The sequence below is a fragment of the Petromyzon marinus genome, unplaced genomic scaffold (assembly GCF_048934315.1).
Source record: "Petromyzon marinus isolate PM22_M1 ecotype Great Lakes invasive population unplaced genomic scaffold, UKy_Petmar_22M1.pri1.0 PM_G_Scaffold_41, whole genome shotgun sequence".
Classification (NCBI taxonomy): domain Eukaryota; kingdom Metazoa; phylum Chordata; class Hyperoartia; order Petromyzontiformes; family Petromyzontidae; genus Petromyzon; species Petromyzon marinus.
Window position 1 is genome coordinate 510,021 of NW_027422993.1, and position 26,754 is coordinate 536,774.

The 26,754-nt window shown below is 47.2% G+C and overlaps 1 pseudogene; it reads left to right on the forward strand.

The window, feature by feature from the left end:
• The first annotated feature begins 11,099 nt into the window (after positions 1 to 11,099).
• LOC142917093 (putative RNA-binding protein 46 pseudogene) lies at positions 11,100 to 20,488 on the forward strand (annotated as a pseudogene).
• Positions 20,489 to 26,754: the final 6,266 nt, after the last annotated feature.

Below are 26,754 nucleotides of genomic sequence, written 5' to 3' on the forward strand. Positions count from 1 at the left end.
TGACCGTACGTTTATTGCGACAATGTTCAAGGGGAACACGTGTGGAGGAGAGTTCCGGGTGAAGTCTCCCCTTACCTGGCAACCATGGTGGCTGTCCGCTGATCACTCTCGCTCCGTCACAGCTACGAGCTGTAGGGACGGGATTCTCCACCCTGGCGCTGTTTTAATTCACGGCACCAAGAGTGGAGAGCCTCATCACTGCAGTTCCCTCCTGTTGTGCCGCAGCATTTACCGTGTAACGAGGCAATGTTTTCATGAGCAGTGCGTTCCACTACACACCCACACGAGCGAACCATGTGCAACAGTGTGCGTACATACAAACACGAACAAACACGCGGGTGCACATACACACACGAGCGCTTACTTGCAGACACGGACGAGTGGAGATGCACGCACGAGTGTGGTCACCACCTGGCTAGCTACACTAGTCACGTGATAACTAGTATACTAAACTATACACTACACTATACACTGCACTACTATACACTACACTATACTTAACACTTATACACTACACTATACACTACACTAAACACTACTATACAATACACTATTATACACTACACTATACACTTATACACTGTTGTATATGCCCCCTTTCCATCTTAATATTAACAAGTAATTTTTCAATACATATAGATACATATTTCTATTGTTTCTTTTAATTTTAATAATGAATAAAAACACCAAACCAGGCCTCAGCATGGCATGTGGAGGTCATATTTACCTTGACCCACTAACACGATTTTGACATTCAGAGCCCTCCCAGGGTCAGAGCGAGCAGATAGAGAGCAGAGCACAGCGAATTGCCAGGGGCTGACGTAAACACACCAAGCCAGGGTCACTGGGAGTTTGCGTTAGCCTAGATATAGTTCAGTCAAAAAGCTGATTGGTTCTACATTACTATTAAAGTAACTTAAAATCGGAATTCAACGACAGGGTAGGCTAAAGTTATTGATCTTCACACCCACTTCAATTGAACCCTGCCACAAGCTACGTCAATGTAACCATCACCCGTCTATTAATTTAATATGAAATGTATTTCCATATTTTAATAATTTCTATACGACTTGACCCGAAGCCTATAACAATCAGGTTTTCCTAAGTCAACATAAATGCTCTAGCCTCCACCCATACGCAAATAATAAGCAGGGTTAAAGTAAGAGTGGAGAGGAAAAGAAATGCAAGAGCACAGCAAAACTGCAACGTAAGCAAAGGGCGATGTTAAACCCAGGGTCGGAGAGAAAGGGAGATCCCGGCCGTCTTTGTATACCTGCAGCGCGGGGTAGGAGTGTGTATACGCTTGGGGAAAAACGAGTCAAACACCACAACGGGAAGCTGACCCAGACCTTGGATTAATACAGAATCATAACTGTGGAACTCTGATGAAATGAAATGTTAACTTAAAACTTTTTAACCATTTCTTTGTGTGTCGGTGAGAGTCGGAGGGAATATCGCCCCTCCCTCCAGGTTGTGCACCCAGACAGAGAGGCGCCTTCGAGACAATTTATAACATTTGATTGTTTTACTTGTGGGTTTTATGGTAGGAGTATGACAACGGAATATACCGTCGGTGATGCACAAGGACACACACTGACACACGTACGGACACACACACGGACGCAGATACATACGAACAAATCCTGACACAGCAAAAATCGAAAGAAACCCCGCCTTGTGGGCAGGATCCGAGTGAAGGGATTTTTGGGCATAAAAAGAGGATCCTGAGCATTGAAACCTCAGTTTGACAGGAGTGGGTCGGCTCACCGGAGTTCGACTGGGGGGGGGGTCGGCTCACCAGAGTTCGACCGGGGGGTCGACTCTCGGGAGACAGTTCGACTCGGAGGAGCAACTCGGAACAGTTCGACAGGAGTGGGTCGGCTCACCAGAGTTCGACCCGGGGGGGGTCGGCTCACCAGAGTTCGACCGGGGGGTCGACTCTCGGGAGACAGTTCGACTCGGAGGAGCAACTCGGAACAGTTCGACCAGGGGGGTCGGAACTCGGGGAGTTCGACTCGGAGGAGGTCGGAACGCGGGGAGTTCGACCAGTGGGTCGGCTCAGGAGCAGTTCCAATCGGGAACGAGAGCAACAGGTCGCCAGCCGGCGAGCTGCAGAGCAGGGGGCGGCGAGCAGAAGCCAAAGTGGCCCCGTCGCTACCCACTGACGTTGGCAAGACTCGCAGGGTAGTGAGGCGTCACCTAGTGTGATTTCCAAGAGCTGAAAGACAGAGTATTGCTGATTCTACATTGAGTCCAGCTGCAGAGCGACCGACGCACCAAGCAAGAGCTTCTGCAAACCAGAGCAAGAGCACGTGCGACTTGAGTCATCCAGCAGTGGAGAAAAACCTGCTTTCAGCAAACCAGCAACGAGCACGTTCGAGTTCTCCACCCAGAGAGAGGGAGCGTGCCGATGCAGCTCATCCAACAGCGGAGAGAAACTGCTGTCAGCGAACCAGCACGAGCGTGATCGCGCAGCTCATCCAGCAGTGGAGAGAGGTGTCCACTGAGCAGCACTGAGAGCGATCAAGCAACTCTCCCCCGTGGACGGAGGCTGGCTGCTGCGTGGAGGAGGGCGGTGATTCGTATGACGCACTCCCACACACCTCACCGCTCTAAAGGGAGCGAGGCTACTTCTACAAGCGATGCCAACTTCAGCGTATGGCAACGCAAATAATTAATTCCAAACACTGACTATTCAAAACAATTCATATCACTCAAACATACACGGGTCCTTAACCAGAGGCGAACACTCAAGTCCGTGAACCATCTGGCTGTGGAAGCATCGATCGTGTGATAACAGTCTGACATTTATAAGTATATTCATAATTGTCCTCTTTAATATTTTGTTTTGGACTGTACTTCTAATCGCATAAGTTACCAACCGATCCATCAATACGAATTAACCCTTGGCACCTTCGCCACGGAGCTACGCTCCCGGGGTGGAATCGTGCTAAACTGATTTTCTGATCATACAATCTTATTCACGAATTAATTAATTAATCTCCCGTGAGATAACACGTTCCGCCGCATACCCTCACACTAAGCCATTTCGGTAATCTTATATTCTGTCCGGTGGATCTGTTGTTACATTTATGCCTTTGGAAATAATAACTGTTTGATTGTCTTTTTATATGAATACCGTTGGATGTTAATCAATCGCCTGTGATAATGTGCTGACCATTTCAAGCATAATGATCGTTCATATTATAATGTATAAGCTTTTGTGTAGCATAGCGTTGGCATGTGCTGACTCTCTCTCTCACTAACAGCAATCGCTTTATGCGGGGTCCATGTGTTATCAAAGTGAAATCGTACAGTCGTTGATGATACTGTCTTGATACCGTGTGGATACCGTGTTGAAGTTCCGAGATTGAGAGTCACATACATATTATAGTTAAGGTTTAATTAGAAAATAAATTGATTAATACAGAAGTGGTCGTGTGATTCTTTCCTGGAATTTTTGCATAAATCTGTATCCTGCGACGAGATATGAACTCGGGAACCTAAACTATAAACACACCAATCCACACTCATTAAACTTTAAAGCGAATGATATGAACTTGGGACCTAAAAAATGAACACTCGGGGAGTGTTAAAGCGAGAATCATTGTATTATGCTGATCAATAATACGTAGTTAGACAACGAGGCCGAATTGACACTAGCGTAACGGCACACGATTGATTGCGTTATCCTGATTGATAACCCCACCTCGTCAACGAGGCGGGGCCTGATTATCATAAAGGTTATCATTAACACAACCACACCCACTCGTATAAATTAATACGATTACCTCTCTAATTAGCATAGTTACACGCATAAGTACACAAATTAGCATAATTTCGGATTAATTATGCAAATTTCAAATTTCATTTAATTTTAATTATTTTTCATCAATTTTCACACACCCACATATACAACAACACTACAATATGCACTACTTTATACTACACTATACACTACACTATACACTACACTATTATACACTACACTATATATACTTATACACTACAATATTCACTGCTATACACTACAATATACACTATTATACACTACACTATACACTTATACACTACACTATACACTACTATACACTACACTACTATACAATACACTATTATACACTACACTATACACTACACTTATACACTACAATATACACTACTATACACTACACTATACACTACACACTACTATACACTACACTATACACTACACTACTATACACTACACTATACACTACACTGTACACTAAGCTATACACTACACCATACACTACTATACACTACACTATACACTACACTATACACTACTGTACATTACACTATACACTACACTACTATACACTACTATACACTACACTATACACTACTACACACTAGTGCTGCACTAGTCCCCAAACTGCAAAGAAACCCACGGACTCATCGACTCCCACTGGGCGTGCGCTGTTAGCGAGCACCGGTGAGGGTCGCAATGGAACAACACCAGGGGCTGGTGTGGACAGAACCACGGCTGGCCACTCGTCTCTCAAATTCTGATGTTAGCACCCCCACCCACCTCACCACCTCCTTAATTATGGCTGAGTCCACCTAAGTGACGCTCAGGACTGCTTCAGGTAAGGGGCCGACCTTAAATGACGTCACGTGATTTTAGAGGATTTTGACCCCCCCATCGTCACACGACGTCACACTAAAGGCAGACCCCTCCCCCTCAAATATGACGTCACAAAGCTCTGCCCCCCCCCCCCCCCCAAAAATATATAAAACATGCTTCAAATCGCTTTCAACTATTGTTGTAGTGCGTAGTTAATGTGGCGCTGCACTCTGATGTTGTAGGTAGAAAACTTATTACAAAGTATATTTAATTAACTAGAACGTGTTTATATTTAAAGTTGTGCAATTTGATGTGACGTCACATTTCTCAAACCCCCCCCCCTCGTCACATCGTCACAAATGTCTGACCCCGCCCCCCCTAGGTGCGTGACGTCATTCACAGACGGCCCCTAATTGTCACTGGTATTGGCCGTGGGTGCACAAATAAGCCCGCTCACTCGCCGCTGGTGCAGGCAGGACGAATGATCTCGGGCGTACCTCCTGACGTGGAAGGCGAGGGAGGTCGGAGTGCGCGTGTGAAGAGAGACGGCAAGGGGCGGGAGGAGAGGGGGGCGATCGGACGGAGCGGAAGCAGGAGGACGAGGGCAGGAGAGACAGCGGAGCCGTGGAGGAGTCTGGGCGCGCTTGGTGGTGAAAGTTGACGTGGACGCACGCTGCAGAAGAGAAGAAAATCTTCACGCTCGGCGCCACACACAGCCAGACCTAGCTCACCTCATCCATCTTGCTGACGATGTGAAGGACGACTAAACTCTGATTGTCTTGTAGCTCTGTGGAAAGAAGGAGAGGTGTCTTGGGTCCAACAAGGCCCTCTGCCACCGGTGTGGGCGGGGGGGGGGGGTACCCTAGTGGAGGGCTGAGCATGGGAGTGAGTCGAGGGGAGGGTGAGTGGTGGTTGACATGAATTTGAATTCTTATACATGCTATGTATTGTAACATTTATTGTCGTATGGGTTTACATATGGTAGAACATATAGGCTATTAGACGAGGACCAATTCAGTACTAACATCGTTAACACGGACCCACATCGTCATCAGGGACCCACATCGCCAACAGGGATGCTCGCCTCGTCAATAGAGACCCACATCAAAAGGGACGCTCACCTCTTTAATCTGGACCCATATCTTCAATCGGGACCCACATCGTCAACAGCGACCCACAACATGAATATGTACACTCACCTCATCAGTAGGGACCCACATCGTCAACAGTGACCCAAAACATGAATATGGACACTCACCTCGTCAGTAGGGACCCACATCATCAACAGTGACCCACAACATGAATATGTTCACGTTTTTGTTTGTTGCGGTTGCACCCGAGTCAAGGGCCGCACGGCTCACAGGGCTCTACACCTGACACGTGAAACTTAAATTAAACTGAAGACGACGTCTCGCCAGCATGCATCTATCCTCCACTCGTGGCCTCTGTCACGCTACTTCCACGATTTCGCCTGAGAGTCTCCCGCCGCGTGCCCCCATAAGTCTTCTCCATCGGTCGCTCGACTCGCGTAGACCATTCATCCGCGTGGTCCACGTGGTCAAAGAAGAAGTTGGTACCAGCCAAGGCAGCACAACGCCAGTAACACAGACTTATGTTAGTGGTCGATAAGAGTGAAGTACAGTACGTCATAACCCACTCATTTCAAATGCTTGCCACATAATTCGTTGTTATTGGTCACATAAAGAACTTGGAATTGCTAATGCTGTGCCACCTCAGGTTCTAAGGCAAAGGGAAATGTCTGCTCTGGGCTGGTCAAGGGCACCATTTCTGGGATGAAACTATCACATTCACGACACGTGATAAAGCATTTAAGCAGTATGCACTGCTGTAACCTTAGCAGGTACCCACCACAGTATGCACTGCTGTAGTGAAAGCAGGTACCACCACAGTATGCACTGCTGTAACCTTAGCAGGTCCCACCACAGTCAGTATGCACTGCTGTAGTGAAAGCAGGTACCACTAGTCAGTATGCACTGATGTAATTATAGCAGGTACCACTAGTCAGTATGCCTGCTGTTATCATAGCAGGTACCACTAGTCAGTATGCCTGCTGTAAACATAGCAGGTACCACCACAGCAGTATGCACTGCTGTAATTATAACAGGTACCACCACAGTATGTACTACTGTAATAGCAGGTACCACCACAGTCAGTATGCACTGCTGTTATAGCATAAAAAATATAACGATACTATCATAGAATGTTAACTAAATGAGCATAAATTTTTAACTAATTGAGGATAAACATAATAAACTTAATGAGTATGGATAAATAAACTACATTAGCATACAGATTCAAATTAATTAGCATACCAAAATTAGCATAGGACAACCATTGACCAATCGCTGCGCACCATCGCCGGAGACGCGCCCAGGTTTGCCTCTCGACCAATCGGATCGCTGGCTCTCCCCCCCTCCCCACTTTGGCATGCGGCGACCAATCAGATCGCGGGAGGACGCTACCATTTTTAATGCCCCACACGCTGAACGCCGCGTGCCCATGTGCGTGTGAGTGTTTAGTTGTGTTTTAATTATTTTAATCATTAAAGTTCGCGAGTGTCAAGGTAAGCTATGTTGACTTTATTTTTTAAAGCATTTTCTCAAGAGAACCGTTGTTGTTGCTGCTGTTGTGAAAGGCCCGGTACACCCTGAGGCCTTGCCTAGACTAGGACAGCCCTGATGTCACGTGGGTCCACACTCTTTGCGTCTTTCGGTAAAGTCACGGAGGTAGAAATGAAAATGTATTTATTATTTATTTTAATTACATTTCATTTTATACCTACCTTAAATTTAATTTGAAATTTTGATTAATTTAATTAAAATGTATTTTATACCTACGTAATTTTTTTATAAATGAATATTTTTTTATAATTTAAATTCATTTTATTTTATACCTACGTAAAATTTTATTTAAATGTGTAATAAATTTAATTTAATTTCATAAATACGTTAAATTAAATTGAAATTTTTTATAAATCAAATTGATTTTAATTTATTTTATACTTACGTTTAATTTTTTTTTTATAAATTACATTTATTTAAATTTATTTTATTTTATACCTACATTAAATTAAATTTTTAATAAATTACATTTATTTTAATTAAATTCATTTTATATCTACGTTAAATTACATTTTTTAATAAATTACATTTATTTAAATTTATTTTATACCTACACATGTACAGTCATTTTAACTGCTCTGACTTCTACAAGCTAAGTGCAGCCTGGAATCGTATTAAGTAATACATTTTACAATTACAATTCCTTATAGAGGAACCCCATACTAATGAACTGACTACGTATCTATATAATTAAAAGACCGCACGCAGATACCGCAAAAGCGGACCCCGTTGTCAATGATATAATTCGATGTACGTACAGCTTTTGCTGTACGTACATCATTAAAATTACACCGATTGTAATACGTCACCAAAGACGACACAATTTTAATTTGACCACCGGGTCTGATCGCATTAACTGTGCAGGTGGCGGGTCGAGAGGTGACTTGCACGTGTGTGCAGCTTGTTGAATATTGACGTGCGATGACTTGTGGAGAGGAAGAATAATGATGATGATGCAAGTCTTGAAGTCTGACGTTCTCCGAGTTGTGTAGCCTACCGCGTGCGACTTTGGGGATTGCGTAATGTAATTTTAGTTTCCTCTGAAATTTTTTATTTGGTTTATTCTAACGATGTAACTGACGTAGGGCGGGCTTGGGAGCGGCGTTGACGATGTGTTTTGGCGTTGCACCAACCCAGCACCTTTGCATTCAGAAGTTGGAGGTGCTTTGATTGTTACAGCGAGAGGTGGAATCATCACCGCCATCGTCATGGGTTTAAGTGGGCACGGAGCCCGTCAAGGGAATGGGTAGGTAGAGGAATGGGGTTGGAGAGTATACACAACTTGCATTTCTAGTAATTTCAACAATTTATGGGCATGCGCATCATTAACAGTATCCTGATTGATGAGCAAAACAAAATTGCAATTTAATCGTGAATCTCTTGTCATAAATGAGTCCGAAATATCAATAGTCATGCTCAAAACCGCATTCCTATTATAAAAATAATTGAACCCCCATTCATGATAATTCCAATATGGTCATTATGATGCTCAGAATTACACTTATATTCTCAGAATCATGAACATTTATTAAAACAGCAGTGTGCTCAAAATGCTCATTTAACAATTTCAACATGTACACAATCAATTCCAAGATTCTAATCAAAGTAAGTCCTATGTATCTTGGTGTTTTCATGCTTATCCATTGCGCGCCCCCCCAAAAAATATACAAAAGTGTATTTTTATGTTTGCATGGTGTACAGTCTGGAAATTACCCACATGGCAAATTTCAAGCTTGGTGCGTGTCGGGAAGTACGCTAAACATTTTGAACAGACACACATTCACAACTTTGCCTTTAATATATGTGGAGATTGGTAATAAATTGTTAATTTTACTACTTTCACGTTGACGGATTGGAAATAGGAATAGCACTGGCTCACCACGGGGCTTATCGCGTGGTATCTGGGCACTTTATTTGAAACGTAAACCCCACAGTGTGTGAGTACAATTCCTCGCAAGTTGCGTCCACAGAGACAGACAGACAATGACGTTTCTAGGTAAGAGTAAGAAATGAATCTACGTGTCGAGGAGAGATGAGAGAGCCAAGAGGTCACCTCGGGAGACGGGGCGGCGCGTCAACCTTAGTCACGTGACTGAAGGAGTGTGGGCGTGCCGTGCATACGTGTGTGTACTGTGTGTGTACTGTGTGTGTGTATTGTGTGTGTGTGTACTGTGCGTGTGTGTGTACTGTGCGTGTGTGTCGTGCGTGTGTGTGCACCGTGTGTGTACTGTGTGTGTGTGTACTGTGTGTGTGTGTACTGTGTGTGTGTGTGTACTGTGTGTGTGTGTACCGCGTGTGTGTACTGTGCGTGTGTGTGTGTGCTGTGCATGTGTGTGTACTGTGTGTGTGTACTGTGTGTGTGTGTACTGTGTGTGTACCGTGTGTTTGTGCGTGTGTGTGTACTGTGCGTGTGTGTACTGTGCGTGTGTGTGTACTGTGTGTGTGTGTGTGCGCCGTGTGTGTGTACCGTGTGTGTGTACCGTGTGTGTGTGTGCACCGTGTGTGTGTATACTGTGTGTGTGTAACGTGTTCGGCGGTAGTCCAGCGGTTAGTACGCTGCTCTACGAACATAACGACAGCCAACACCCAGTGACGATTATTTGAACCGGTTCTGGGCCTCCCCTAGGTCGACTCAGCCTCAAGTGAGTACCCGGTGTGGTGTGCAAACATCATTACTGGGGAGACAAAGGCGGTCGGGCACGGTGCTGGCCACCCACTCCCTTCGTGTACCATTCCGGCCTTCATAGGTGGTGCTGCTACTTGCTAACAGCACTTGCCCCAACAGTCTGTTAAGGCTACACGGGGGATCTTTGTCTTTGTATCACCACCCAGGAGTCACGAAGTTTTTGAGGCTCCGAGCCACGTGGGGATCCACAACAGCGTGAGGCGGTGCCACTCACAGGTGAGACTCGGGGATATGTGATTTCTAATCGATAGCCATCCGTCAGTTAACCCATCGCAACTGCTGAGTCTGTCACGCGACTTCCTCCTTCCAGCGAGCCTTTGACGCTTCACGTGGCCTCAAAGTGTACACAGTGTGTACGTATACACAATAATGTCCACGTTGTTGTTGCTGAGTTCACGCACTCAAGGGAGGGGGCAATGGAAAATGAATCTAAATCAACTTAAACTCCATCCCCATGACCTCATTGGCATGAAGTGCCAGCGGGAGGTGTACCTCGCTAGTGACGTCGTGTCACCAAGGTATTCACACTCCCCCAACCCCGTCCACCGCGCTACTTGATCGTGACGTCACCTCCGCTTGGGTCACTGCCGATATCGTTCCAGTGGCAATCCTTATTTGGGCAAAGCTACGCCCAGTGACTGGCGGTTCATTAACATAATGTGTTCGTTGAAGCCGTCGCGAGTTTATTGCGACGGGTTCAGCAGCCACGCCCTTTCCCTCGACATTGGGCCGGGCTCATTAACATAATTTATTCAGTTACAGAGCCGCTCATTGTGGGAGGGGCGTGTCTCTTACCCCGGAAGTGGCGTCATGTTACTTGCTTACCCGCGTGACGTCGCTAGGTAACAGGAGGCTGCCGATCCGCGCTTGCACTGAAATCCGAGGTGAGAAATTCTCATGGTGGTGGTGGTTGTGGTGGTGGTGGTTGTTGTTGTTTACCAAGGTAGAACCTCGCTCTCTCTCGTAGGGATGTCAGTTGAGTAGCAGCGAGCATGGGAATCGATGTCCAGGTTGGAACTTTACATCGCGGGGCCTAGCCACGCGGGGCCTTGCCTCCTGCCCTCGCCTGATTGCATTCACTTTAATTATCTCGCTTAAGTTTAATTTGTCTTCACCCGGCTGGTTACTTTGTAACTTTGTTTTATTGTAAATATTCACGCAGTTTTTATTTTCTTTTGTTAGCAGGCCAAGCCCGCTTGAGTTCCTATACCGCTCTTGTTATCAGAAGCGACCTGCCCACAACAACACAAGGTGAGGCTTTGTCAACGTGTGTGAATGTTTTGACTTAAAACTTTGGTGACTGCAGGAATTAATATTCTTGGTTCTTTCGGTAAAGTCACGTAGATAGAAAATAAAATAAAAATAACAGATAATAATTTTTCTTTTTTTTTAAATTAAGCAAAACACCCCACAACGTTTCTATGGCAACATTAATGTTGAAGATGCGAGGGCTTACAGGAATATTTATGACATTTGCCCTCTCATTGCGTGCCATGACAGTGTTGTTTGCACAGTCACACAGAGTCACTGTAAGATGTTTTTCTTGGTCGTGTTTTTGTTTTTTTGCTTGTTGTGGTTGCACCCGATTCAAGAGCCGAATGGCTCACGGGACTATAACCAAAATAAATAAAACTGAAAATCAAAAAACTGAAACCGTGTGATGAATTTTGGGAAAGTTTTTCACTGCATCTCCAAATATATATAAAAGACAAAGTTGTGATTGTATTAAGTCTATTGCATTGCAAAGTATTCTAAGTAAAAATATAAATGTTATTAAACCAATATTAGATCATAAATACATTTCTACCCGACAATATACAAATCTACATTGTGCTAATGTTTTAATTCTACTTTTATTAACTCACAAACTTTCAAATATACTGTCTAGGACACATTTTCAAAGAAATATTTTCATGTACCCAGACAATATTTGCACGTGCCCACATAAAAAAAACTTGCAGACTGCATACGTAGCTACGACAATGCAAAGCAGCACACACAGCCATGCATTCAATAGCTTTTTACGTTTCGCGGGTTTCTCTCTAAGTTTATTCGGTTTCTATTTCAGCTTATTGGGGTTTTCTGTCTCCTAGTGAATGGGCAGTGATGAGTCTATGGGCAGTGCTGAGTCTACGGGCAGTGCTTATCAGTTCTACGGAATCTCAGCCTCGCTAAACACGTGATCGCCTATCCGCGCTACGTTTTCTGAAAGCGTCAAGATAAGGCCTCTGACGCGATCACAGGCACGCGCGCAAGTCACCCGTCCGTGGTAGTGACACGGAACGTCGGACATAAGCGACCTCCTCTTCCACCAGCGCACTAGGAAACAGTTTCGTGTGTAACCTCATCAAGACCCCTCCCCCAGACACCTACGGAGCTTTGCGCCGGTAAGTGCCGTAGTGAGGCCTGGTCCCCGGGAGTGTCGCCGGTCTCGGCTAGATTGCTCACCCGGCCCAGGGTGGCGATGTTGGCCGCCTGGGGCTCGCTGGGGAGACAAAGGCGGGCGCGCGCTCAGGCGCTTGGTCACCCCATCGTGCGCCACACGGCGGCAGCTGCTGCTGCTGGAGACTGAACAGCGGCTCGCCCCCCAAGGGTCTCGTTCCAGGGCTCGTACGGTGGGGGGGGGGCATCTCTATAGTTTGTCTTTGATGGTGGTGGTGGTGATGGTGGTGGTGTTGGTGGTGGTGATGTTGGTGGTGTTGGTGGTGATGTTGTTGGTGGTGGTGATGGTGGTGATGGTGGTGGTGGTGATGTTGGTGGTGGTGTTGTTGGTGGTGGTGGTGGTGATGGTGGTGATGGTGATGGTGGTGATGTTGGTGGTGGTGATGTTGGTGGTGGTGGTGATGTTGGTGGTGGTGTTGTTGGTGGTGGTGGTGATGGTGGTGATGGTGATGGTGGTGATGGTGGTGGTGATGTTGGTGGTGATGGTGGTGGTGGTGATGGTGGTGGTGATGGTGGTGATGTTGATGGTGGTGGTGGTGGTGATGGTGGTGGTGATGGTGGTGGTGATGATGGTGGTGGTGATGTTGGTGGTGATTGTGATTTTGGTGGTGATGTTGGTGGTGGTGATGGTGGTGGTGATGTTGGTGGTGGTGGGGATGTTGGTGGTGATGTTGGTGGTGGTGATGGTGGTGGTGATGTTGGTGGTGGTGGTGTTGGTGGTGGTGATGTTGGTGGTGGTGGTGATGTTGGTGGTGATGTTGGTGGTGGTGATGTTGGTGGTGATGGTGGTGGTGGGGATGTTGGTGGTGATGTTGGTGGTGGTGATGGTGGTGGTGATGTTGGTGGTGGTGGTGATGTTGGTGGTGGTGATGGTGGTGGTGGTGATGGTGGTGGTGATGTTGGTGGTGGTGATGGTGGTGGTGATGTTGGTGGTGGTGATGGTGATGTTAGTGGTGGTGATGTTGGTGATGTTGGTGGTGGTGGTGATGGTGGTGGTGGTGATGTTGGTGATGGTGGTGGTGTTGGTGGTGATGTTGGTGTTGGTGATGGTGGTGGTGATGGTGGTGGTGATGGTGGTGGTGATGGTGGTGGTGATGTTGGTGGTGGTGATGTTGGTGGTGGTGATGGTGGTGGTGGTGGTGATGTTGGTGGTGGTGATGGTGATGTTAGTGGTGGTGATGTTGGTGATGTTGGTGGTGGTGGTGGTGTTGATGGTGGTGGTGGTGATGTTGGTGGTGGTGGTGATGGTGGTGGTGTTGGTGGTGATGTTGGTGGTGGTGATGTTGGTGGTGGTGATGTTGGTGGTGATGATGTTGGTGGTGGTGATGGTGGTGGTGATGTTGGTGGTGATGGTGGTGGTGATGGTGGTGATGGTGGTGGTGGTGATGTTGGTGGTGGTCGTGATGTTGGTGGTGGTGGTGATGTTGGTGGTGATGGTGGTGATGTTGGTGGTCGTGGGGATGTTGGTGGTGGTGGTGGTGGTGATGATGGTGGTGGTGATGTTGGTGGTGGTGATGTTGGTGGTGATGTTGGTGGTGTTGGTGGTGTTGTTGGTGGTGGTGTTGTTGGTGGTGGTGATGTTGGTGGTGGTGATGTTGGTGGTGGTGGTGATGGTGGTGATGGTGGTGATGTTGGTGGTGGTGATGTTGGTGGTGGTGATGGTGGTGGTGGTGATGTTGGTGGTGATGTTAGTGGTGGTAATGTTGGTGGTGGTAATGTTGGTGGTGGTGATGTTGGTGGTGGTGGTGATGTTGGTGGTGGTGGTGATGGTGATGGTATTGGTGGTGGTGATGATGTTGGTGGTGATGTTGATGGTGGTGGTGATGTTGGTGGTGGTGATGTTGGTGGTGGTGGTGATGTTGGTGGTGGTGGTGATGTTGGTGGTGGTGATGTTGGTGGTGATGTTGGTGGTGGTGGTGATGTTGGTGGTGATGTTGGTGGTGGTGATGTTGGTGGTGATGTTGGTGGTGGTGATGGTGATGTTGGTGGTGCTGGTGATGTTGGTGGTGGTGGTGATGTTGGTGGTGGTGATGTTGGTGGTGGTGATGTTGGTGGTGGTGATGTTGGTGCTGATGGTGATGTTGGTGGTGGTGGTGGTGATGGTGATGTTGGTGGTGATGGTGGTGGTGGTGATGTTGGTGGTGGTGATGGTGGTGGTGGTGATGGTGATGGTGGTGATGTTGGTGGTGGTGGTGATGTTGGTGGTGGTGGTGATGTTGGTGGTGGCGATGGTGGTGGTGATGTTGGTGGTGATGTTGGTGGTGATGATGTTGATGGTGGTGATGTTGGTGGTGGTGATGTTGGTGGTGGTGATGTTGGTGGTGGTGATGTTGGTGGTGGTGGTGGTGATGTGGTGGTGGTGATGTTGGTGGTGGTGATGTTGGTGGTGGTGGTGATGGTGATGTTGGTGGTGATGTTGGTGGTGGTGATGTTGGTGGTGGTGATGTTGGCGGTGGTGGAGATGTTGGTGGTGGTGATGTTGGTGGTGATGTTGGTGGTGATGATGGCGGTGGTGGTGATGATGTTGGTGGTGGTGGTGATGTTGATGTTGGTGGTGGTGGTGGGGATGTCGGGTGGGACAGAACAGGGCAAGGTTCCTATGTAATTGGCCACTGATGTTATCCATTGTGGGAGTTAAACTCAGGTGGATGGGGTCATGGCTCAGTGTTCTAACCACTGCACCGCTGCTTCATCCACGTTACAGACTTGAGTCTCAGCAGCTGCTGAAGAGGCCCACTGAGCTTAGTGCAGCTCTGTTGCAAAGACGACCGCAGCCCAAGGCCGCCGCCAGTTGCAGGACATTGCAAGGTGTAGAGATGCGCCTACTGACAAGAGCAAAAACAACTTACTTCCACGAAATAGTTTAAACGTTACATTTTGATTTAAAGCTTTCGTGACTGCAGTAATTCATATTCTCAGCTCTTTCAGGTAAAGTCACATTGAAGAGAAACAATAAAATAATAACATATATATAAAACATATAGGAATAGGTTTTACCCTTTTAACTGACACAAAAACTGACACCTTTATTCAAGGCATCATGTTTGCAATAACCACAACACAAGCAGTCAAAATGCAAACAAAAAAGACAACTCTGATAATAATATGCACTGTCCTTGAATTTTGGCGTCTTCTGGTCCAACACCAGTGGAGACTGGGCTCTAAGAAAAGCCGTCTCGGGTGTGGACCAATCAAATTCAAGGACAGTGCCAATATTATTATCAGAGTTGTCTTTTTTGTTTGCATTTTGACTGCTTGTGTTGTGGTTATTGCAAACATCATGCCTTGAATAAAGGTGTCAGTTTTTGTGCCAGTTAAAAGGGTAAAACCTATTCCTATATCTTGTTACTGGCAAAGGAGGTCTCATAATATTTATAAAACAATATTATTTTATTGTTTCTCCTTCAACGTGACTTTAGCGAAAGAGCTAAGAATATAGTTTAAACGTTGTTCTCAAGGCTGTGTGATGCACCGAGTCGGAGTGTGACTCTTCCAGTCCGAGTGGCAGCCAGAGGAACGCAGAACGCGCCCGAGAGTCCAACCCAGGGTTGGGCAGATTTCTTGACTCACGGTGCCACCAATGGGTTCTAAAATTTGACAAGAGGGTGCCGGGCCAGGAACAGACGGACGGAGCGTTCATTTGCAAGGCAATTTTAACAAATTGCATGAACATGAACGACACAAAAACGTGTCGTAACGTGACTGATCAAACATCACGAAAACGTCTGAGGCCTGCGCCCAAAACAATTACCGCACTCCCGGTCAAAGTGCGCCGTCTAATCTGGGAAACGGGGGCATTACAGGAGAAAGGTAAAATTTAATTTAACAACAAAAACAATAATAATATTTGGACAAGTTCGGCAGGCCGGATTAAAAAGCCCAACGGGCCGTCCTTTGCCCACGTCTGGCCCAACCCGTGTAGAGACGGCGCTACGGGATCGCTTCGTGACGCAGGAGTGAAGTGTAACGTGGCCCTTGCAGTACCGAGAGCGACTGACAAGGGGGGTGCCCTTCACCCCGCAGCGGATAGACCACGGCTGAGACTGATGACGGACCGGTTGAGGGTCACGGCGTTCCTCTGAGGCCGAATGAATCAGCCTCGCCCCCCTCCGCTGCACTCCGGGCTCTCACGTGATGTATCCTGTACACAAATCGAACGTCTCTGAATATGGATTCAACTGTCGCCGGTTCCAACGTGCAAGCCTCATCTCCCCTCTTACACCAGGCACCGCCTCTGTGCGCTCTGCGCCGCAGGAGCCGAAGGTTTCTGATCGAAGCAGCGAGTTGACCTTCTCCTTGTGTAGAGGTCAACCCTCGGTTCGTCTTTTGCTTCGCCTTCTCCTCTTGCTGCCTCCAAGATCTGGAACTTACTTCCCTCAACCATCTGTCCACGTCCAAGCTAAATACATTTCCTCCTCTTCTCTGCCTATGGCCGTCTCTCTCTTAAAATACCGGACAAATATCACGCCTCGTTGTTACCGGTTAGGTGCACGCGTCTGTTGTGGTATAGCGTCGTGAGATTCGGTTGCATGTAGATGCTCTCTAAATTAAAAATCGTGTTAACTTATTCTGTACAAGCTACACCACTGTCGTCATGTATAATTATCACACACACACACCATTCACGCTATTCGCCACCGCAGAGTTAATCGTGTAGGCAATGTCACAACAGTAGTGCAGCTACCGACCTACTCACCTACAAAGAGTGCAATATAGCTAGGAGCTGATATGATTAGTCGATTATGTGAATTGACTTATAACTTTTGTGTGCATGTATGTTGTTGAACTTCTTTCACGCTGTACGGTAGTTAACCGTGCCAATCAGAGATGTGGGGGAAGGACGAAAGACTAAACACAAAGCAGTTACATTTTGATTTAAAGCTTTCGTGACTGCAGAAATTCATATTCTTAGCTCTTTCGGTAAAGTCACGTTGAAGGGAAACAATAAAGTAATAAAATATATATAAAACAATAAAAATCATGATGACCGTTTGTGTTATGGTCGAAACGTCGTGAGAATTTTTATTGTGTTTTATATATTTTATTATTTTATTGTTTCCCTTCAACATGACTTTACCGAAAGAGCTTAGAACACAAAAAGCAGTTCTAAAGAAATGAGTTTTAAATCTAGATGTGAATGTGCATAGCTCCAGTGGCTTCCTAATATAGTAATAAAAAGTATTCCAGGCGGCTGCAGAAACACACCTGACAGCGTGCGACACCGTGACCGTCTTTGTTCGGTGGCTGAGCCAAAAGGCACTGCGAGGATGACCGCAGTTTGCGTGAAGGTTCCTTAACCAGAGGAACGCGTGGTCAGTAACTCGGGTGGATTAAAAAACAGCGACCGTTTCAGCGTCACGCTTCCCGAAGGTAGGAAACCCCCTACAAGCCACGCCCAGCATGATACAACTGATTATGCCGCGCCCATAACCTCCCATCCAGTGGCACATATGCGGACACATTTTAAAAAAAAACTAATTATTTTCCAATTTGTCGAGTAATGAAACCGATATATTTGGTTGAGTGATCGACGACTTGAGAAATATGATGATATCCCAGCTCTAATTATAACTGCGGTTATTTAAGAGATGGTCAAATCAAAATTCATCACCATAATTCATGACACATTTATAAATTCATATATATAAAATATTTTACTTAATTAAAACCATGCGATATAATTTATTTCGTTATTGAGCTGCGTGAATTGTAAAACATGCACTCCATTGATTTAAAATATCCATTTAAAAATTGTATCCTTTTAGCAACTTGATCAAAACCTATTTGCGATTTGGCATCTTCATGAGATCAAAGATGAATCGGCCCACTCTGAAACACAAGCAAAATGAATATCTGAATATGAATGGCATGACCAAATAAAACATATGCTGGATCGTTTTGGTGAACGCTACACTAACAACAATAATCATTTCTATACAACGTCTGGCTCGCGTGATTACTCTGTGTGGTTCATAAGGTGGGGGGCGTGTGCTGCTTTGATGATGGCAATTCAACCCCAGACCCACCACCCTCCCCAACAACTCGCTCCAACCATTCTGCGGTCATGATTTGGGACTGTGCTTCCATTTGCAAGTAAACTCACATTTCAACAATGAGGGTTTGAAAGCATTAAGCATTAGCTCTGTCTGCATGTCTGCTCTGTTGTAAAGATGATCCAATATGAACACAATTGTAGTACAACAGCTCTGTTGCTGTTAGGGACCTAACAATGTTGAAAACTGGCCAAAATTGATTAAACGGCCCACTCATGGTCCAGAGCAGAACTCGGTACCACCTAAGGTAGCAAAACTTAAGTCGTACCCATTTATTTGGATGGAAAATGAAAGTAAATTACTTGATAGTCTCACTTATTGCATTTGTTTATCACTGGCCACGTAGAGAAATTGAAACTGCTCAATTTAGGCCACCTCACGTGGTACCGACAAAGGAGACATCTCATGGGCTATGAAAAAATATGAATAGGTTGTATCCTTTCTGGCAATAAAACAGATCTTAAGATTCATTGAAGATGGTTTATTGCCAAAAAAGGATCAAATCTATTCTTATTTTGTCATACTTTGATACCGGCAAAACGGTCTCATTTTGAAGCGTCTCATGGACTATTGGATGGGGAGAAAAAAAACGGCGCTAAAAGTCAGTGCCGACCTCTCCTGTCGTGCCCAGTGATGTCATCACGGGCGAAGTTCACCGCGCGAAGTCAAACGCCGCTCGAAACGCAAACTCATCGCTCGGTGAACATTTCCGAGGACAAACAAACGCATGCCGGGAACCGTGTGAGTTTGTGTTTCTTGTTTCCTCTGCGCAATGTGGGGGAGGGCTTCATCGAGCAGTGGATTGACAAAAGCGCTGTATGCATACTGCACAGGCTACGCTAACGTCACATTTAGGCCCATGGACAGAACAAACGCGTCTCTCTTTCTCCATCCGTCTCCACTCTCTCTCTCTTCCTCTCTTCACTGCTGGCCTGTAGGTTTGGGCCGAGCGAGTTCCTGCCGGGGATTTGGCTTTTCAGGAGCTGATTCCCCCCGTGGCTTTGTCGGCACGAGGCGACCGCGCGGAGTGTCAAGGGCTCCACCGGGCCCCAAGGCGCTGCCCCAGCACCACCGTAGTAGCCAAACCATCGGTGCTCGGCATGGCCTGCATGAAGGTCCTGCTGGACCTCATGTTGCGCACGGGGTACAGCATCGTCCAGGAGAGCAGACAGAGGAAGTTCGGACTGCCGCCCGACTGGCAGGGGCCCCCTCCCGCCCGTGGCTGCGAGGTGTTTCTGGGGGGGATCCCGCGCGACCTCTACGAGGATGAGCTGGTGCCCGTGCTGGAGATGGTGGGGAAGCTCTACCAGCTCCGCCTCATGATGGATTATAGCGGAGAGACCCGCGGCTATGCGTTCGCTACCTACGCGACGCTCGCCCAAGCCACGGATGCCGTCAAGAAACTCAACAAATTCGAGATCCGTCCCGGACGCCGCATTGGAGTCCACTTCAGCGTGGACAATCGCCACCTCTTCATTGGGGGGCTGCCAAAGGACAAGAAGCAAGCGGAGGTGATGATGGCGATGAGCGGTGCCACGGAGGGCGTGGTGGACGTCACGATGAGCGTCTGTTACCGGGACAAAACCCTCAACCGAGGCTACGCGTTCATCGAGTACCGGAGCCATCATGCGGCCGCCATGGCCCGGCGGAAGCTCCTTCGAATCAACTTGCAGCTATGGGGCCGGACCATCAAGGTGGACTGGGCGTGGCCAGAGGCGTGGCTAGGCCCCGCCTCCGGCCACGCCCTCTCGTGAAACCTTGGAGCAGGTTACACGAGAGGGCGTGGCCAGAGGCGTGGCTAGGCCCCGCCTCCGGCCACGCCCTCTCGTGGAACCTTTCGAGCAGGTTACCGGAGTAACTCGGCTAGCCCCACCTGTTGCCTTTGCCCCAGATGCGCCTCCTTCCCTGATTGGTTGTTACCTCTGTGGCCGTACCTGTGAACCCCTTGCCAGGCCAGCAGGTGTCACCCTGTCATGTCAGTAGGTGTCACCCTGTCATGTCAGCAGGTGTCACCCTGTGATGTCAGCAGGTGTCACCCTGTGATGTCAGCAGGTGTCACCCTGTCATGTCAGCAGGTGTCACCCTTTCATGTCAGCAGGTGTCACCCTGTCATGTCAGCAGGTGTCACCCTGTGATGTCAGCAGGTGTCACCCTGTGATGTCAGCAGGTGTCACCCTGTCATGTCAGCAGGTGTCACCCTGTCATGTCAGCAGGTGTCACCCTGTCATGTCAGCAGGTGTCACCCTGTCATGTCAGCAGGTGTCACCCTGTGATGTCAGCAGGTGTCACCCTGTGATGTCAGCAGGTGTCACCCTGTGATGTCAGCAGGTGTTACCCTGTGATGTCAGCAGGTGTCACCCTGTGATGTCAGCAGGTGTCACCCTGTCATGTCAGCAGGTGTCACCCTGTGATGTCAGCAGGTGTCACCCTGTGATGTCAGCAGGTGTTACCCTGTCATGTCAGCAGGTGTCACCCTGTGATGTCAGCAGGTGTCACCCTGTGATGTCAGCAGGTGTCACCCTGTCATTGCACTTTAATGAAAACCGACAACAGAATCCTTGAAGAAAAAACTAATTCAGGTGTTTGACATGTCGACGCCATTTCGTTTTGAAAATGTAGCGCAGAAAAATATATATTGTTCACATCGCATTCTGTTTTGTCAATGATCTCTGTAACGTGCGACTGCTCTGCAAGCCATGCATTAACCCCTTTCTGTCTCAATTTAATTCCCAGCATGCAATTCTCCAAGCCTCAGATTTTATAAAATCTTTCGTGCAACTTTAATCCTAGTAAATATATTTTTTTATTTTAAAACACAAGCATTATATTTAGTCTATTGCATGGCTAAAGTATTCTAAGTAAAAATATAAATTGTATTAAACCAATATACAAATCTACATTGTGCTAATGTTTCAATTCTACTTTTATTAACTTACAAATATATATAGTCTAGGACACATTTTCAAAGGAATTTTTCATGTACCCAGACAATATTTGCACGTGCCCACAGAAAAAAACTTGCAGACTGCATACGTAGCTACGACAACAGAATCCTTGAAAAAACGAATTCAGGTGTTTGACATGTCAACGCCATTTCGTTTTGAAAATGTAGGGGAGAAAAATGTATATTGTTCACATCGCATTCTGATGTCAAAACATTTGATTCTTTATAAAATAAAAAAACCCTTGAACAACTTTGCTGCACATGGAGATGTCCGTGCACCGTCTCGTTTCCACAGCCTCTATCCCGGTGCCATTTGTATTTCATGCACATACCGCTGTTAAGAGTTTGATGTTTTATTGATTTTCAATTTTGGTGTTTTTTTGCTGTAATGTTTTTTTGTTAGTTTTTTAGTGGAAATAAAGTCCTGAAAAGTATCTTCCTCTCTCTCTCTCCACTCTCTCGGCCGAGTCTCTGCCACTTTTGGTTCTGAGTGTCGCATGCTTGGGATCCTTTCCCTCCTCTGTGGATTTAATTTGATTTGCTGATTTACACGTCAACATATTTCAGACTTTTTCCTTATCATTACCAACGTTTCCATGGCCATGCACTTTAGAGTAACTTATTACCTTTTACCACAGCATCATAATATAATTTTCCTGGATCATTGCCTTCATAGCTTTGATCAATCACCAATGGTTTACTGGTTCGTTTTTGTATTTACTTATGCCACCGTCTTTCCCAGTGGGACCATGTGGCGTGAAGTTGTGTCGCACATAAACAGAATCGGTGCACATCACGATTTTCCGTACTCGACTGTCAGTTGCCATCCCCGGGGCGATGTGCACATTTGTCAACTCGGCGAATCGATTTGATTTCTGGGCCCCGTTGGGTCGCCCCTTTTGTGCTTTTGCGTGAGCCGGATTTCAACGCAATTCCCGATCCGCTGTGGTGCCACGGTCTCGGAGCAACTCTGCCATTGCCTCGACTCCCCCGTGCCCCCCCACACCGAGCACGCACCTGCAACGCGCGCACGTAGCGTCCTGGCGGGGGATTGCCCGGCACGACGGGTTTTCATCCGAAGGGTCTCTGGGATGAAAGTCCCGCGGTTTCCCGGCGCCAGGAGAATGGCCGACCCTCGCAGAGCGAGTCACATTGCGGCGCCCCTGAGTTGGCTTCAAATTGTTTGGGCGCGCGAAGTTTCGCCGGGTCGGCGGCGACGAGTCGCACGCGACGCTCCCCGCCTTCTCGAGCCGCTCGCGGCATCTGTGCGACACCGGCGAGCGCCGCTACGAGGCGGCGATAGGCAAAGTTCCCTTTCGTCTTCGTCCCTCCAACTCTCACGGCGTCCGCGAGACGCCGTGAGCACGGCCGCGAGGTACGTGATGGGGCGTGCGAGCATTTGCGGACTTGGGTAGCGGTAGGCCTACGGTCGGCTCGTAGAATATTCCCTCCGGGCGGTGCGGGGTTTGCGCCATGAATAAAAGTTAGCAGAGAGCATCGGTGTGGTGCGCGTGTGATTCCCGTGCGGAGCGGCTCCGTGGGCGGATGCGCGGCGAGAGCGAGGGCGGAGCCGCGGCCAGAGCTCGCGCGTTGAGATCATCGCCCGTCGGCGTGGACGCGAGTGGGCCGCCGCGTGCTGCGTCAGCATCAGCCGTAGTGGGCGCGCGGCGTGCACGGACGCGCGTTGAGATAATCGCCCGCAGGTGCGAGACCGTTCGGGCCCCGTGTTAACGACGGCTGCGGTGCGCGCGGATGCTCGTGGAGGTAATCGCTCGCCGGTGCAGGCGCTAGCGTGCCGCTGTCCGCTGCGCTAGCGATAGCCGCGGTGCGCGCCGGGGTGCGTGGGTTTACTCCGTGCGGCCGTGAGCCAGCAGCACGAGTCTGTCCCTCGGAGAGGGCGCTAGCGCGGGGGGTCCGATCGCTCGGTCGGCGGGGGCCCGGCGGGAGCCGACCGACGCGGTGGAGGAGGCGGCGGAAGGGGCGGACGTCGCGCCCCACCTGCCTAGCGAGGGCGGTGGGGTGGACGTCGGCCCCCACACCGCCATGGCCCTGTACACGTTAAAGTATTGAGCACAAACTCAAGGAGCAGGTAAAATGGTAATGTTGCTTGGATTTAATTTTAATATCATTGCAACTGTATAGTTTTGATATGTTTTATTGAAAAACATTCCCGTGCATTGGCATGTCCCTCTGTCTCAAACATTAATAATGTATCATCTGCAAATGTCCTTAAGCAATGTAAATGTTTGTTCAACATTGGTATGCAGCTTGAAGAATGACGGAGTCTTATAACTGAAGACACTTCGGATTTTCAATCAAAATTTACAAATAATCCACTCTACCACAGATATTTTGTACAAACCCAGTGAGATGGGAGTGCTGCTTTGATGCATTACGCTTGGATCCGATCTCATGGGTTCAATTCAGGCTAACCCCTAAGGGTACAATTTTATTTTTACAGTTTCAATCGGACCAAGTACCTGGGGAGGTTTATTCCAAGTCAACATGGCTTAAAATCTGCCATGCTGAAATAAAATAGCTGGACGTTATTGCTTCTGACGTGAGTGCAGGACTCGCTATCCATGCCAAGGTGCGGAGGCTGATTTGGGCGACCAAAGGAATTCCGAATGCATGTTACAATCACGTTAATTTCAGATGACTGGATTCATTGGTAGAGTGCTCCACCTTGGGTAGAGATTTCTGGCTGGAAAGTGATGTCGCTAAAACGTTTGTCTCGCAGTTTTAAAGGTTGCAATTTCAAGATACAGTTTGGGCATCAGAGCTCAATAAATTTAGTACTAGTGTGTGAGGTTAACAGGAGTGATCCTATGGAGAGACTGGGCTACGCCATATAAATGTGGAATTTATATCAGTTGACAGGTCAAACGTACTCTTTGTCCTTTTTGGTCACTTCATTATTATAGGCTAGTGGTGTTTGTGTGTTTTAATCACAGAGATGGGGGGGGGGGGGCATTGCACCTCGCTACACCCATCCACTGCTGACGGTAGAGGTTGTGTCTGTGTGTGTACACACAGACAGTGTAAACACACACAGTGTACACACACACACATTGTACACACACACAGTGTAAACACACACAGTGTACACACACACAGATTGTACACACACAGAGTGTACACACACAGAGTGTACACACACACACACAGTGTAAACACACACAGTGTACACAGACACAGTGTACACACACACAGTGTACACACAGTGTAAACACACAGAGTAAACACACACAGTGTAAACACAGTGTAAACACACACAGTGTACACACACAGAGTGTACACACACAGTGTACACAAACACGCATTGTGTACACACACACAGTGCACACACATATTGTGTACACACACATTATGTACACACATTGTGTACACACACAGTGTACACACACACAGTGTACACACTGTGCACACACACAGTGTACACACACACAGTGTACACACACTGTGCACACACACACATTGTACACACACATACAGTGTACACACAGTGTACACACACAGTGTACACACACACATACAGTGTACACACAGTGTACACACACACATACAATGTACACACAGTGTACACACACACACAGTGTACACACACACACAGTGTACACACACACACAGTGTACACACACACAGTGTACACACACAGTGTATACACAATAATGTCCACGTTGTTGTTGTAGCTGAGCCCACGCACCCAAGGGAGGGAGCAATGAAAATTAATCTAAATCAACTTAAACTCCAATCCCGCTCTGTGACGTCCCCACTCAGCATTACTTCATCGGCGTGAAACGCCAGGGGGAGGTGTACCTCGCTAGTGACGTCATGTCACCAAGGTATTACACCGCGCTCTTGAGCGTGACGTCACCTCCGCTTGTGTCACTGCCGATTGCGTTCCAGTGCCAATCCTTATTTGGGCAAAGCTACGCCCAGTGACGGCAACTCATTAACATAATTTATTCGTTAAAGCCGACGAGTTCATTGCCCACGACACATGGGACGAGTCACATTAACATTTATTTTCTATTTAGTTACGGAGCTGCTCATTGTGGGAGGAGCGTGTATCGTTCCCCGGATGTGACGTCATGTCGCCCGCTGCCGCGTGACGTCACGAGGTAACAGGAAGCTATCGCTTCCTGCACTGAAATCCGAGGTGAGAAATTCTCATTGCGATTGTGGTTGTTGTGGTGGTTGTTGTTGTTTACCAAGGTAGAGCCTCTCTCTCGTAGGGATGTCAGTTGAGTAGCAGCGAGCATGGGAATCGATGTCCAGGTTGGAACTTTACAACGCGGGGCCTAGCCACGCGGGGCCTTGCCTCCTGCCCTCGCCTGATTGCATTCACTTTAATTATCTCGCTTAAGTTTAATTTGTCTTCACCCGGCTCGTCACTTTGTAACTTTGTTTTATTGTAAATATTCACGCAGTTTTTATTTTCGTTCTTTTGTTACCAGGCCAAGCCCGCTTGAGCTGCTATACCGCTCTTGTTATCAGAAGCGACCTGCCCACAACAACACAAGGTGAGGCTTTGTCAACGTGTGTGAATATTTTGACTTAAAACTTTGGTGACTGCAGGAATTAATATTCTTGGTTCTTTCGGTAAAGTCACGTAGATAGAAAATAAACTAAAATAAGATAATAAATTAAAAGAAAAAGAAAAAAATTGAAAATGAAGCAAAAACCCCACGACGTTTCGATCTCAACACAAGTGGTCTTTATCTTATTGAATTTAATCTGTTATTTGTATTTTCTATCTACGTGACTTTACTGAAAGAACCAACAATACGTGCGTCAATGTATCGGTCAAAGACGCGAAGCGCGTGCCGCTGTTGACTCTGAATGTGTGGAGGGGAACACCTTCACCACGGGGAGAGAGAGACAGACACGGATAGCCTCGGCTGTGTTGATTGATCCTCGATTCATTACTTGGTGGAGTGAGGAAGAATTAATGCTGAGCAGATGAAGGTAGCCAGGCATGGTTCTGGTCACACCGCCACCTGTTTACTCATGGCAGTGTGTGACAGTGTCAAGTTTGTGTTTGCAGTAAAGTCGATTAACTCTGTTGAACACGAGGTTATATCAAAACAATAGTTTATTTCAGTTTTCCTCTGGAACTTTATACGAATGGAAACAGGAGGTGAACACAGCACACACATTCAGCTGAAGTCGGAACTGTACATCCCCATCATTCAAGGACATATGAGCCTGGACTCACACCTGAGTTGCGATTAAACATTAATTTATGCATTTCTGCACAACACAAATAGTATTGTTTTCAACACCCTTTGCTATGTCAGCTGAATTTAGCTTTCATAAATATTCATTTTGTAGTCAGACAGCCAAATTTGTGTGCTTAGAGTTTTGAGTTAACATTAATCTTGAAGATATGA